The 14,687-nt window shown below is 39.5% G+C and overlaps 1 pseudogene; it reads left to right on the forward strand.

The window, feature by feature from the left end:
- Nucleotides 1–268: 268 nt before the first annotated feature.
- Nucleotides 269–5,477, forward strand: LOC126700418 (pentatricopeptide repeat-containing protein At3g02490, mitochondrial-like; annotated as a pseudogene).
- Nucleotides 5,478–14,687: the final 9,210 nt, after the last annotated feature.

Genomic DNA, 14,687 nt, shown 5'->3' on the forward strand with positions numbered 1-14,687 from the left:
AAATTGGGCGATTCACTGACTTATTTACATATGTCGGTTTTGGGAGTTAAAAGAACCATTTTTGTGAACGGTTCATGATTAGCCAGATCGGACCATACGGTCCAGTCTAGATTTCAAAACCATGCAGTGTAGCTCACAAAACCCAATCCAATCTTAAACCCTAATAACACCTCTCTCTCTCTCTCTCTCTACACAAAAATTGAAAATCCTGTGTATCCCCAAAATTAATTCACAAACCCAAACCCTAAAAAACAACCATGAGACACTAATGGCGCTTGCTTCTACGACCTTACCACCTTCTCTGATCTCAGCTTTACAATTCCACTCACTCCTCGCATTTCCAAGTACCTTCCAATCCCAATCTCAATTTCAATAGTCCACCATTTCGTTCTCTCACTTCACTCTTTCATGCCACTATCTCACAACAATCCCAATTCATAAACCCCAAAGACCCCATTTCTCGTAGATTTTCGTCTGAACCCGAACAAGCCATCGAAGAGAAAGACACAGATCACACTCACTTAGTTGTAGCTGATATTTTTGCGAAACCTATTGTGGGTGTGGATGATATTAGGAAAGAGTTAGAGTGAACAATATTGTGATTATTCATGAATTGGTGTTAAGGGTTCTGGGGAAGCTCAAATCAAGCCCCGATGTGGCGAAGAGGGTTTTCAATTGGGTTTGGAGAGTGATGGTCAGAGACTCAACTTTAAATTATATAATTCAATCTTGGGGATTCTAGGTGTTAATGGGTTTGTTAAGGAGTTTTGGGATTTGGTTGAGGTTATGAACAAAAAGGGGTATAGGATATCCAAGGGTGTGCAAAATAAGGTCTAGGAGAGGTTCCAAAAGGATGGGTTGGGTGGTGAATCTGGTGATGTTGAAAAATTGAGGGTTGTGTATGCCTCTGGATCAGTGGATAATTTGGTAGAGAAGGTTTGTTCAAAGTTGTGTAAGATTGTTAGGAGTGAAGTGTGGAGTGATGATGTTGAAAGGAAGATACAGGAATTGGGTATTGAGTATTCAAGCAATATGGTTAAGATGGTATTGGAAAATGTTGGTGTGGAGCCAACAAAAGTGTTGATTTAATTTAGGTGGGTGGAGGAGAGTGGGCTGTTTAAGCATGATGAATGGACTTATAATGCTGTGGCCAAAGTGTTGGGGTGGGAAGATTGTATCGATAGGATTTGGAAAGTTGTTGATGAGATGAGAAGCAATGGGTATGATATGGAGTAGGAGACATTTGTTAAGGTGTTGGGGTGGTTTTGTAAGAGGAAAATGATTAAGGATGCTATGGATTTGTATGAGTTTGCCATGGCTGGTGCAAATAAGCCTTCTGAGGATTGTTATGACTTTCTATTGAGGAAAGTAGCAGTTGGTAAACAATTGGATATGAGTCTTTTTTTGAGGGTTGTGAGGATTTTTACTGAGAGTGGGAATTTGTTGACAAATTCTATACTTGGTGCAATTCTTAAGTCATTAACTAGAGTTGGTAGACTTGGAGAGTGCAATAAGGTTTTGAAAACAATGAAAGAAGATGGGTTTGTGGCTAATGGTCATTTACAGAGTAAAATTGCATTTCAGTTTAGTAGCACTGCTAAAAAGGATGAGGCAAGTGAACTTATGGAGAATATGGAATCATCTAGGTCCACTCTAGATTACAGGACATTGGCATCTTTCATTGAGGGACGTTGTGTAGCTAGGGATTTTGACAAGGCTTCTGATTATTTCAAACAGATGGTTGAAAAAGAGGGAGTTTCTTCTGCTGGTTAAGCATTCCACATTTTGGTAAATGCTTATTGCCAAAAGAACAGGGCAATAGAGGCATGCACGCTTCTTGTTGAGTTGCTGAATATTGAACAATTGAAGCCATGGCATATTACATATAAAGAATTGATAAGTAAGTTGTTGGTTCAGGGTGGGTTTCAAGATGCTTTAAGTCTTTTGGGTTTGATGAAAAATCAAGGGTTCCCATCCTTTGTGGATCCATTTATTGAGGACGTATCAAAGTTTGGAACATATATATATATATATTTTTTTTTGCAATTTAACACCAAAACAATTTTGTTAGTTAGTATCATTTCCAAACTATTTAGAAAACTAATATCTTAAGTCTCTGGGACTCAATTTCACTGTAGCAACTTGAGTCCCAAGGACTCGATTTTGATGTGCTGGAACGTGGAACTTGAGTTTTAAAGACTCGAGTTCGCTAAAGCTAGCATAAACACTAGAGACAAACCCAGAAACAAAATCAAACCCAACCCAAAAATCAAGCAAAGAAAAACCGGAGACAAACCCAGAAACAAAATCAAACCCAACCCAGAAATCAAGCTACCGTGGGTTTAGATTTGGATTTGGGGTATTTTATATATATATATATATATATATATTTTTTTTTTATCGTGGGGTTCTTTGTTCTTCTTTGGTACGTCAAATTCTTCTTCTTTTTCTTCTTTCTTCTTCTTCTTCTTGTGGTGGGCCTTTTTGTGGTTAAAGTGGGTTGGGCTGCCTCCTGCAGTATTGGGCCCGAGTATTCTTAGTAAGGGAGTTGAGACCGGTCCAACTGCAACTCAATTTGGTCCGGCTTGTGCGCAAACTATGTCTCGTTTGCCAAGAGCATGCTTACGGCGGGCAGAACGTGGTGCTTATCCTCTGTTTCTGCCGCAGAAGTAACTTTTTTCTAGTTTCTGCCGCAAAAGGAACTTTTCTCCAGTTTCTGCCACAAAATGAATTTTTCTCCAGTTTCTGCCGTAGGATTGACTTTTTTTGCTATGTAGCAAAACTTTCTACTATGCAATAAAGCTTCCTGTTGTGCAACAAAACTTCCTGTTGTGCATTAAATCTGTTTGTTGTGCTTTAAAGTTGTCTGCTGTGTTTTAAAGCCTTCTGCCGTGCAGTAAAACCTTTTACAATGTGAATGACTACTCTTCGTTTTTACTACAGAAATATTTTTCTACTTCCTGCACATAAACAAATTTAAAGTCCAAAGAAAATACCCATCAAACAAATGTTAGTTTAAATGGGTTAGCATATTCTCAAATATATACATACATATATGAGTGTATATACTTATATGTATTCACATATACATATATAAAATATATTTTGCAGAACATGAGAAACAAGATATATGTATATATATACACTTATGGCAAGATAATGATTAGTTTGTGTCAACAAGTAATAACAAATAAAGAAGAAAGCTTCTGCAAAAAAGGTTTAGCTAGTATAATAGCTAACACGATAAATATAATGAAAATGTGCTACAGCAGAATAACTAGTACAAAAAGTAAAGATACCACAGCAGGACCACTGATGCGGCAGACGTGATAAAAATGTTCTACGGCAGAATAACTAAATACAGCAGATATAATTTATAATGAGATAAATCAAATATATTTGTAATCAAAATCAAGTATCGAATCTTCTCATAGGATAAGTAAACCAAGAAAGAACTCAAACCCTAACTTGAACAACCTTGTTATAGGCTTTTGCCATCAAAGTTGTGCATTTTGGAAAATAGGCCTAAATGGCTACTAGCTATTACTTTTGGGGACATCAAAGAGTGGGTTTTCTAAGAGGGAGGGAAAAGATGGTCTATTGATCCAAGCCCTTATTCCTGTCGTATTTTCTCTTTGTTTTACCACTTTCTTTCTTTCTCTCCATTCTTTCTTTACTCTTAGTTTTTTATTACTCTCCTGTCGTGTGTTGTTCCCCATTTATGGTCTTTCCTTTTCCTAGGTCCTTCTCTCTAGGCGCTTACTACTCTCTTACCATGGGTTTTCCTCCCTTAAGTGCTTCCCTTAATTGGGTCTCTCTCTTCCCTTGTTTTTCCTTTTCTTCCTCTGTTTTTCCTCCTCCATTCCCTCTCGTCTTTTTCTGCTCGGTTACCTTCCTTTTATAGCCAACTGATTCAATGGGATTTTTCCCTTTTACCCCTAGGGCTTCACCAATTGTTTTTGGTTTGTTGTGGGCATCCTTTCAAGATTACCCACTCAGCTATTAGTTGCCCAGACCACTGCCATTGTTCAGTTCATGTCTGCTACACCACTACCCATTTCACGACAAAATTCCCTTTTGTTTGTTCCTGCTGTATACCTCTACCTCACTACCTAGCTCTATGACATGCATCAGATGGTCCTAACCATTTATTACTTCTTTTGGGTAAGATATTATCCCAGCAAGATATATTCCCCAAAAAAAGTCACGGCAGGAAACCAAATATAGACCCCCTTTTCCCCCCACCACCAAACCACGCCCTCTGAATCCCCTTGACTGTGGGCCCACCTCCCTTGTATTGGCTAGGTGCAGGTTGGTGGTGCCCTGGCCCTTCTGTCCTTGCTCTGCTATTTTCTGTGTTTGCCTCCCACGCTGTTTCTGCTGTAGCAGATTAGCTTTGTTTTGGTTTGTTGCGTGTTTTGTCTTATTTCTTCACGCATTTCCTACTATGTTTGTCATTTTCCTTTGGTTTGACTTTTCTTTCCTTCACATGATTCTTGCTGCTGACACTTCCTGCCGTTCCTTATTTCTTTTCATCGTGCTTCTTCATATCAGTTTTCACGCCTATCCTTTTATACAAAAGAATTTGGGCCTTTGTGGACCAGATAATGTTGACTGGATCAAAAGGGTCTTGGGCCCAATTTAGCTTTGTCTACCGAAGCCATTCTACCACGGAACTGTATTATGTGGCAAATCTGTATTCTGTGGCAGATTTGTGTTCTGCGGCAGATTTGTGTTTTGTTGTAGATTGCTTTCACTTGCACTTATTTCTTTGGACCTTTCTTACTCTTCGGTCTTCTTGGTGGGTCTTTGGGCATTGCTTTTTTCATTGGGTTTTCTTCCTCATGGGCCTTTGGGTATAGTTTTGCAAAAATGGGCATCAACACTTCTTCGCTTAGTCAGATTCTTCTAGGTTTTTATTTTTTTTTATTTTTTTTTATCGTGGGGTTCCTCTTCTTTGGTCAGATCCTCCATCTTCTTCGTCAGATTCTTACTCTTCTTCTTCTTCTTCTTCTTCACGTCTTCTTCTTCACTTAGCCATATTCTTCTTTTTGCAATACTGAACTCGAGCTTTATAGGCTTAATTTTAAGGTTGTTGAAAACTTGAAATTGAGGTTATTATACTCGATTTAGCACACCAAAATCAAGTCTTACACACTCGAAATGTTAGTTTCCTTAATAGTTTGGAAACGATGCTAACTAACAAAATTGTTTGGAGATTGGTGTTAGTTTGCAATTTTTTCCATTTGGAACTAGTGATGATGCTATCAACTTTTTGAAGTAAATGACTTCAAAGAAGTTTCCAACGACATCCGCGTTTCTTCATACATTTGAAGCCTTCTTCAAGGCTGGAAGGCAAGCTCAAAATTTTCCTTTCCAAATGCCTAGTCTACATTTGTAACTATGCTGATGTCTTGAATCTCTTTTGTTCCATGAAATCTAGAAAAGGTTCTTTTGCCACTAATGTGGTTGCATAGGCTTTTTTGGCTATATTTCTTTTTGTTTCATGTTAGATTAATGTATTATAATATTTCTTCAAGAAATTTTGGTATGCATATTTTGTATTCTCTTTCATCCAAAATTATTGACTATTGTGTCATCATAGGCTTTTTGTGGCTAATAAAATATATGGTTATTTGACTTTCCCAACATTTTTCTCTTTATCGTATTTGTCTCATGGGTACAGTAGAACGCTTACTGTGACACCTCAAGTGCTTAGTGATTGACTAGATTATTGATGAGATTAAAGATTTCCAATTTTCTAAGTCTTCGCTTGGGAGGAGGGAATGGAATGGAATGGAAAAGAATGAAAAGAATCATTTTAGAATAATCTTCCCTTCCTTTGTTTGGGAGTTTTAATGGAGGGAATGGAAAGCTCATTCCCTTATTTGGGAGTTTAAGTAGGAGGGAATGGAATAGGTAGGAAGGAACACTCATTCCTCTTTATTATTTTAAAACCTCAAATTTTCATTCTCCTGAAATTGGGAGGAATTGGAGGGAATAAAATTAGATTTAATGATTTTTTTACTAAAACTCCCAAAATACCCTTGTATATTCAACTCTTTATTTTAAAATAGGGGTCTAATAGTAATATTTTCATAAAATGATTCAATTCCATTCCCTTCATGTTGCTCCCAAACAAGATTACTTACATTCCATTCATTTTTATTCCTTTCCATTCTTTTATTTTAAAACATCCAATCAAGGTTACTTAATTCCATTCCATTCCATTTTTTTCCATTCCTTTCCCTTACTTAAATACACTACATTCAATTCCATTCCCTTATTATTATTCCATTCAATTCTATTCCCTTCCCTTATGAACTCCCAAGTGAAGCCTTAAAGCACTAGTATTGGGGGTGTGAACACTCTCTAGTTGCTATTTTACAACCCAAGCCACTCAAAACCCACTCCATCCGGGTTTGTTGCATATATGAAACCTTACTATTCATAGGTTGTAAAAAAAAAAATTTTAATCTTGTGGTTGTGTGTGATAAGAAAAAGTGAGCGAGAGGAAAAAGAGAGAGAGAATAGTACTTTATCTTATTTTATTGGGTTGTATGTAAAAATAAAAACTGATATGTATGGTGAGTTGTAAAATGAGTTGGTAAAATAGTAAAGTAGTGTTTGAAGATGGAAAATAGATTTTTTTTTTGGTGCTATCTCCGATACTAAGAGCACTCACAACAGTGGTGCTATATAGGTATAATGCTATTTTTTAGCTCTCAAACACCAAAAAACCATTACGCAGCAGTGGAGCTAAATCTAAAAGATTTAGCTCCTCAGCTACAGTGCACATCTATCTTTAGATGTGCACTGTAGCTCAAAGCTAATTTTTTTTTTTTATTACAATTCTCTCTCCTTTTTCATTAAAATATTCCTTTCCTTTTCTCTCTCTCTCTCTCTCTCTAGCTTCTCTTCTTTCTTCTTTCTTCCTCAATTTTTTTTTCTCTCTAGCTCGTCGGCCTCCCTCATCTCCCTCATTCCTCAGCTCATAGGCCAGCTCCCTCACCGCCGACCTGTTCCACCGACCCAGCTCGTCGACCCACGCTAAGCCCCATCGCCAATCTCCCCAAGCCCCATCGCCCAGTCCGTGCCCCTCCATTGACCTCAACGTCACCAGCCCAAGCCCCAAGCCGTCGATCCACGGCTCCGACCCACGCCTTTGCCCAGTCCTCCAATCAGACCCACGCCGCCCAGTCTTCCCCACTCCGCCGTGATTGAGTTTGTTTGTTTGTTTGTTTGTTTGTTTGTTTGTTTTTTTTTTTTTTTTTAATGTATTTTCATATGGGTTTGGTGGTTGTGGTTGGTTTTGGCTATGGTAGTGGTGGTGGATGATTTTGATAGGGTTTGTGGATTTTGGTTGTGGTGGTGGAATGATGTTTGATTTTTTTTTCTTCTGTGGGTTTGATGGCTATGGTGGTGGCGATGGTGGTTGTTGTGGCTATGGTTTGGTGGTACGGTGTTTGATTTTTTTTTTTTTCTTGTGGGTTTGGTGGCTGTGGTGGTGGCGATGGTGGTTGTTGTGGTTATGGTTTGGTGGTACGGTGTTTGATTTTTTTTTCGTGTGGGTTTGGTGGCTGTGGTGGTGGATTGGTGACTATCATGGTGGTTTGATTTTTTATTTTGTTTGTGGGTTTGGTTGTGTCTGGTGCTGGTGGTGGTGGTTGTGGGTGTGGTTGTGGTCGTGGCTGATGGTAGAGGTGGTTGTGGATGGTGCTGGGTTGTTTTTTTGGGTAGTGGGATATATTATTTTATTGTAGGTGATATATTGTTTTATTGTAAGGATATATTATTTTATTGTGATGTTTATATTATTTTATTGCGTTGATAGCTAAAATAGATCCACTGCTGTAGCATGTGTGTAAATATAATAGATAAAGTAACTTTTGGTGGAGGTAAAAAGCTAAATTTTTAGCTCCACTGCTGTGGATGCTCTAATGCTCGATGGGCTAGGAGAGTTAATGTCTTGGGTTAATTAACATTACATATCTGAAGTTTGAAATAGATTATTTGAAATATCAATTGACTGGGACTAGCCTTGCAATTTTTCCTGTAAGAGGTTTCTTTTGACTTTTCTTCTGATATTCATATATGATGTTATGATCTTCCACTGTGCTTGCCTTCTTTATACGATGGCTTGATCCAATCCTTTATTCAATTTATTTTATGGATTTCGGTACTTAGGCAGTTGTTTAAGGCATGTATGTTGCAGCAAAATTGGCTTTTCTAGATTGATTTGGTTCTCTTTTTTAGGAGCACAAATATGCTGCATTCGCCTGGCTTTGATAAACTCTAGCACTGCTAAGCATGTTTGTCCTGGTTCCAATTTCTGTTGTCATTGACTTGCACTTATGAGTTATGACAACTTATTAGAACTTTAGATCATTAATTTGTTACACTTCTTATTTGGTCTTTATTGTGATTCATTGTCTTTAAACCAAATGGCATCTCCTTTCCTAAGGTGATGGTGACATAATGTTTTAATCCCATATTGACGTGAATTATATTGACCAAAAAAAAAAAAAAAAACTAATGAGAACATTGTGCAAGTGATTTCTGGTTAAATCAAATTGTTAATAGATCTTTCTTTTTGACACCCATGGTATATATTTGTGGAATTATGATATTAGACTAGAGAAGTAGTGTGGTTTGTCATAGCTGTTCTTGCTTTCTTCTAGCGTCATCGGCTCAATTTTATATTTAAGCATGGGATTGGATCAGTTTATGCTAATATGCGGAGCTGCTGCTCCACTCTTATTGTATTGAGATTTGAGAATCTTACTTTAGTTACTTCAAAAATTTGCAATATGTTGTTTCAAAAAAAAAAAAAAAATTGCAATATGTTCCAGATAAGCAGACTTTTGATGGTGTAGAGAGGGAAAATTCCCGACCTATCACAAGCTGACACATCACATTACCAAGTCCACAAAATACAGCCAATTACAGAATACCATGTATTGCTGCTAGGTTTTGCTATCACTATTCAGAAGCCAACAGAAATTTGCCAAGTGTCATGCAAGAGCCAATCACGCAGCAGCGCACGTGTAAGCGATGACTCAAGCAGCCTCGCACGTGTAAGCGATGACTCAAGCAGCCTCGCACGTGTAAGCGATGACTCAAGCAACTTCGCACGTGTAAGCGATGACTCAAGCGGACCAGTCAAGCTGTGACATGTGTCACCAATCAAGCTCCGCCACGTGTCGCTCACCCACCCCAAAACTCCTATAAATAGAAGCCTTCCTGAGACATTGAGGAGGACCAGAATTCAGAAGGGAAAAAGCTCTGCGAAGATCAAGCCTCAAAGCCTTCAAGAACTTCAAGAACTTCAACCCCAAAATCAAAGAACATTCGAAGCAGAATCATCCAGATCATCTGCCTAGATCCTAAAGTTCACGGGAATCAAGCTCAAAGGTCTGAAAACATCATCAAATCACAAATCAGTGAAGTTCTACGGATTCAAGCCTCCAAAGCCTCGAAGAACTTCCACCACAAATCTTCAAATACAAAGAACATTCAAAGCAGAATCATCCAAACTATCTGCCTAGATCTCAAAGTTCACTGGAATCAAGCTCAAAAGCCTCCAGAAACCTCAAACAACCACAAATCAGTGAAGCTCCACGGATTCAAGCCCCTAAAGCCCCGGAGAACTTCCACAATAAACCTTCAAAGACGAAGAACACACGAAGAACACGAAGAACGTGAAGAACAAAGGATTTCCAACAAGCTCATAGCCAGAGATTCATTGTAATTCTGTTCCAAAGATCTTCGATCCATTCTTCAGCCAAATTGAAGTACATTGGGTGTTCAAGTCAAAATCACATTACTACAAATCCAATCAACAAGTCTTTTAAGGAGATCGAATCAGAGGATAACTCTTTTGTAATCACAGAGAATTGTACCACACAATCATCAATACAAATTCGCATTTGTGAAACTATTTCACTTGTTTGACTTATTTCGAACCGAGAAATTTAGTCGCTTACAAATTCTGGCACGCCCAGTGGGACATCTCTGCCTCTCATCTCATTCTCCTTCAAAGAAAGAAATCAACATCATCTTGCTGCCTACTTCAATGGCTTCTAGCAAGAACATTCAAGCTTCAACAATAGCTGCTTCAACTAAACTTGGTACGACTACCACCAACGACTGCATTGGTGTAATCAATTGTAGCCAACCCAAAGCAAACAATCAACTTCAATATCAAACAACCAAGGAAGCCAAGGTCCAGACAATCATCTCCTTAGACCCTCTTACAAGAAACAAGGTCATCAACAAGGACGTCTCCACCTTGGAACACCTCAAGTATGGGGGCAAATCCCCTTCTTCCTACACAAGAAGTTGGTCGCACGATTTCTTTCCCATCAAAGGGAACCCAAAAGATGAGATTTCACGTGCTCACATCAAATCACTTTCTTCTCCATCATCTTGGGAAGTTGTGTCAATCATGATGACTAACACCTCTACCATGGAAGAAAAGATGGCTGAAATGGAACAAAAAGTTGTCCTTCTCACAAAAGCACTTGAAGATAAGGACCTCCAAATTGCAACTTTGATGAACAAGCTCGAAGTGCAAGATCTTGGTGAATCAAGCCATGGTCATAAATTCACATCTACGAAAGATGACGAAGGGAGAGAAATTGAAAACACTCCCCGACGAGAACAATCTACTTCGGTTGCTTCGTTGTCAGTCCAACAATTACAAGACATGATAACAAATACCATCCGAGCACAATATGGAGGTTCTTCTACAAGTTCTCTCACATATTCAAAACCTTACACAAAGCGCATCGACAACATGAGAATGCCAAATGGGTATCAGCCTCCCAAGTTCTTGCAGTTCGATGGCAAAGGAAATCCTAAGCAACACATTGCTCACTTTGTAGAAACTTGCGAGAACGCAGGGACTCAAGGAGGCCTCTTTGTAAAGCAGTTTGTCCGTTCACTAAAGGGGAATGCCTTTGATTGGTATACAGACATAGAGCCCGAGTCAATCGATAGCTGGGAACAACTTGAAAGGGAGTTTCTTAATCGATTCTACAGCACACGACGCACGGTAAGCATGATGGAGCTTACTAATACTAAACAGTGGAAGGATGAGCCCGTCGTTGATTATATCAATCGGTGGCGTTCTTTGAGTCTAGATTGCAAAGATAGACTTACTGAAATATCTGCTATAGAGATGTGCATCCAAGGCATGCATTGGGGACTTCTTTACATCCTTCAAGGGATAAAGCCCCGAACATTTGAAGAGTTAGCAACTCGTGCCCATGACATGGAGTTGAGCATTGCTAGCCGCGGAAGTACAAACCCTCCCATACCTGAGGAAAACAGAAGGGAAGTAAGGAGGAATGATAGAAATGCAAAAGTCAGCCTCAAAGACCCAATGGTTGTTAGCACTGCCGAAATCAAGGTTCCAAGAAGAGGAGCAAAGGCAAATGAAGAACAGCTTGAAGGGTGGCAAAAGAATGAAGTGCGTCGCCTGACCTTTAAGGAACGTGAGCAAAAAGTATATCCGTTCCCCGATGAAGATGTGCCAAACATCTTAGAACAACTATTGCAATTGAAGCTAATTGAATTGCCAGAATGCAGGCGACCAGAAGACATGGGGAAAGTTGATGACCCTAACTACTGCAAATATCATCGCATCATTGGCCACCCAATACAAAAATGCTTCGTCTTCAAAGAACAAATCATGAAACTTGCCAAAGAAAACAAGATTGATCTAAACTTCAATGAAGTTGTTGGGTCAAACCATGTAACCGTTGCTTGTGATGTACTTCCAACTCTCAAGCAGGGGGCAAACACCATTGGAGCTCACAAGTCGATCGACAATGATGATGGCATAAGGATCGGCCCCATCAATGGGAAGTTCCTTAAACACTTCTACACTTGAAAATCAAGAATTGCTCCTCGGTAAGAGCTTAAACTACCCACCGTAGCGCTGCAAGAGTACATGATGTCTTCCCATTACCCTTCAAAGCGTACCAATAAAGAGAAATTAATCTCACTCCATGTCAACAATTGCGAGTGTGGCGTAGCGGTTGGACGCCCGTGTCACCCTTGAGGCCATCTCGGGTTCGATCAGTGGTGATACCCACTATTACACACTGCGCCCCCCTTTTTGCAAAAAAAAAAAAAAAAAAAAAAAAAAAAAAAAAAAAAAAAAAAAAAAAACACATAAGAAAAAAATTATAACAAAAAAAAAAAACAAAAATCTTTTGAACTACGTGATGACTTGATCCCTCTCCAGGGTACGTAGGCAACTTAGTATCTTTTGCTGAGTTCAGTCACGCACTAAAAAAAAAAATAAAAAAATAAAAATGAAGGAACAGATAATAAAGTCTCCTTTATTGATTGACAAAAGGAAAATAGTACAAGAGGAAAGCATGATGACATGTATGAAGGAAGTTAAAATGGAAGAAATTATGACATCCATTTCAAATCTTTCAAGCTAGAACGATTATCTTCCAGAAGGACTCGTATCTTCTCTAAAGCCTCCATATCCTGGTCTTCAAGAACGGGGGCAGATTTGACTTCTTCAAGTTGTTCTTCTAAGTCTTGCACAACATTGTCTTGTTCAACTTGATGAGTCTCAATTTGAGAAAGCGATTGCTCTAGTTGGATGAGCTCGTTTTTCAGGTCAACCATCCTCAATCTAACAGCATCAAGTTCGGTCTTCAAAGATGCCTTCTTCTGCGATGCTTCAGAAAGGAGGAATTCAACTTCATTCTGGCGTTGAGTTAAGATAGCAGGACTTGGTCGTTCGTTCAGAGATTCCTTCATCTTCAAATAGTCTGCGATACCCTCACAATATTTGTCAACATTCTCACGCAAGTGTTGAGGGTCCACTCCAAAACTTTCAACCTCACTATAAATTTTATGTATTTCAGCTTGTGGGAGGATGGTGTCTACAGAAAGATTCGAAAGCCTATTTAGAAGAACATCTCCTAGCATAGAAGCCCCTTTCCTACGCACGGAAGAAATATGCGCCTTGGCTTGAAACACAGAGACTTCCGGAGGTATAGTCAGTTGCAGGGATGGGAGAGGTGCCCTTTCTGTCTCAATTGGAAGTTTGGAAGACGTACCAACATCAGCGAACTTACACCTCCTAAGATCTGAACTCTTCGCAGATGGCTTTGAAATAGAAGACTCACTGTTTGCAAGAAGATGCGCATGATTAATAGAATTCTCTGCATCAACACCCTCCATTGGACTTTTGGAATGTCTCCAATTGGAGCCTAGGTCATTACACACCTCCTCTTCAGAAATTTTACTGGCGTCCCTAACTGGTACAACAAATGGACCTTCGGTGCCTTGACTGCAAGTGACTTTGTTATGCTGAGATGAGTCCTTTGAATGATTACCATCTTCAAGACGACGTCGTGCAAACTTTGACAAAGGCTGTGGAATGTATGGGTCTTGTAGTTCCCTCTTCCCCTTCTGAGGTTTGTTAGATGTTACTAACTTAACAGGGAAGGAGGCAATGTCAGCAAGAAGATCTGTTCCTTTGGTAAAATCATTTCCACAAACCCTTTCCCACCATTGTTTGTAGCTATGTCTGACTCGACTTCCAAAGTCGGTGGCAAAAGCTGAAATGAATATCTTAGAATCTGTGTTGCATCGAGTGAAGGATTGGTAGAATTGGCATAGGTCTTTTAAAGAACCTGTATGAATCTCCTCCTTCAAATCACCTGGAATGTCCTGATGAAATCCAAAACGCCGACTGAATCTGTGAGGACTATATGGCTCTACAATGTATTGATCTTCACATCGAAGTGACAAGTACCCCGAGCGAAGGCTCATAAAGTAGTCAAACTTCTGAATGGATAAATGATCATTGTCAATAAAAGTCTGGTCGTAATTTTTCTTGAAAGCAGTTCGGTGCCAAAGAAAGTTGGTGGCGTTTCGTATGTGCTTGCGTGCAGAGAATTCATTGAACAGAGAGGCATAACCCACACCAGAATATTTAGTCATCAAAGCATCAGATGGTTTATCATGGGTAAGGCGATTGCTTCGGAAGAAATGACCTACCCAGGCATAAACGTAGTGGATAGCAAAACTAGCTCCGGACTTGCTCGGGGTAGGAGAGGAAGAAATAGTGTTAAGTCCACGATAAATGCTAGCCAATACTGGGGAAGCAAGGCCGAATGAATGACCATTAGCTATGGAACTAGCAATCTTGAAAGTGCCTGGACGGATACTGTTCTGATCCTTGATAGGAAAGACAAATATGCACAGCCAACAGGAAAGAAGCGCTGATAAGTAGGTCTCCTCCTTTAAATCACCTTCAACTTGAAGATCCGCAAAGACCCCGTGTTCTTTATCAAGCCATGGTCCATGCTCCTTTATCTCACCTGAGGGATTCTGACTATACTTGGGAATGGTTGTCCGTCTCGCTGGTTTTCTAGGAGCTGGGTACTTGCTATTTCCTCTATACCAAAAAGTAATCCAGTCGCGAACACTTACTTTCCCTTGTTTCTTCAACCGGTTTTGAAGATGATGATACGCTAGGAATAGGTACCGACAGCTGTACGGCAGATAAGGTCGTCCCTGGTCATTGATTCCATCCAGTTCTTGCGCATTGGGTACCACTTCGTCATAAAATGCACCAGTGCAAGGAAGTCCACCGAGAACGAAGAGATCCCATGGGGTGATGGAAATTTCCCCAACTGAGGTATGGAGGG

This window comes from Quercus robur, chromosome 2 (genome assembly GCF_932294415.1).
Source record: "Quercus robur chromosome 2, dhQueRobu3.1, whole genome shotgun sequence".
Lineage (NCBI taxonomy): Eukaryota > Viridiplantae > Streptophyta > Magnoliopsida > Fagales > Fagaceae > Quercus > Quercus robur.